At 48.7% G+C, this 1317-nt stretch overlaps 1 protein-coding gene across 1 annotated transcript in view; it reads left to right on the top strand.

Moving 5' to 3' along the window:
• Positions 1 to 1317, top strand: part of T265_11931 (hypothetical protein) — a gene marked incomplete at both ends in the record, with an annotated part of 20384 nt that overhangs the window by 7580 nt on the left and 11487 nt on the right. The gene's annotated exons all lie outside the window — the stretch shown is intronic.

Below are 1317 nucleotides of genomic sequence, written 5' to 3'. Positions count from 1 at the left end.
TATATATATATATATATATATATATATATATATATAACTAAACGAACTTTATGGTTGTACGCCAGTGAAGCACCAGTGGCAACACTGATGTTGCTGTCTTTGATGATGATCATCATCATCATCTGTTTGGAGATCCCAGGGGCTGTCTTAACTCCAGATTGTAGATGATTTTGTTGATGGTCGGTAGAGATCGGAACACTGGCACAATTTCGCTCTGCAAGTATGCGTCGGCTAGGTCGAGTTTGGTAAAAACAACTGCCTCCGTTCATAACTACTCCTTAGCTGTGGCAGTCGGATATACTGACCCGTGGGAAAACGCTAGAGAAACTTTCAGATTTCCATGGCATAATGGTTGTGTCCTTGTGACGAAATACTTTGGTGTTCTCGAAAGAGCACCATTCACTTGCACCTGCTTTCACGTTGAATTACTTAAGCAATCTAGAAGTGCTTTGTGGTACACGGAAAATACTTGTCTTGCGTTCGTTCGGTCAAAAAAGACCTCGTCACTGCAAGACTGAATGGGCACCCGGGTCCCACCACTCTAACCGTCCTGGTAAACCATCAAATTGCAATAATCGCCAGCGTACTCCAGACCGTCACGAAGAGACTGGACCTTATCGTGGTGTAACGGTTTGCACACCTCATCGACCCATTGAGCTATACTATGGGGTGTCCCGGCGACACTCACAGGGTCTCTCCATACCAGGTTGGTCAATGGTTAGATGTCTAAGGAACACAGTCTCTTAGTCCTTCAGCTTGGGGTTTGAAATGTATGGCGACTTGTTCCGTAGAAATGGTGATGCATTTGCATTTCCCGCCAAACGCCGCTGCCTTGTGATTAGGCTTTTGAGCCAAAGACTGGTTCAGGACCCTAATCGTCCTCCTGTCTAGGTGTGGGCGCCCTGGCAGTATCCCAGCCCACCTACAAACATGAGCTGCACATACACGAATAAACTCATGCCACATCGGCCGTCGCGTGGTGCCATCAGCCGGCTCGCCCTACTTGCTGCATACAGCAGGGCGGGTAAGCGAAAACAGGCTACTGCTGACGCCTCTCTTCTTTCTCCTTCGCATACTTTTTCTTCTCCCTCTCCCCACCCCATTAATAACTCTCTCCTTGTAGGCCCAGCACTTAGGACTGATGACGCCGTTCGTCGTGCATCGGTTTTGCGTGCAGCATCTGCTCATCACATGGTGCCGACATCTCCAGGCATCTCCAAATCAGTCCTCAAGCCTCGACACCCAGTCTATCTGGCCGCGTTCAATGTCCGCACCCTGAAGCAAGCAGGACAACAAGCTGCTCTTGCACTCACACTG

The sequence above is a fragment of the Opisthorchis viverrini genome (assembly GCF_000715545.1).
Source record: "Opisthorchis viverrini unplaced genomic scaffold opera_v5_650, whole genome shotgun sequence".
Lineage (NCBI taxonomy): Eukaryota > Metazoa > Platyhelminthes > Trematoda > Opisthorchiida > Opisthorchiidae > Opisthorchis > Opisthorchis viverrini.
The sequence above is the reverse complement of the archived record's forward strand: the minus strand, read 5'-3'. Positions and strand labels throughout refer to the sequence as shown.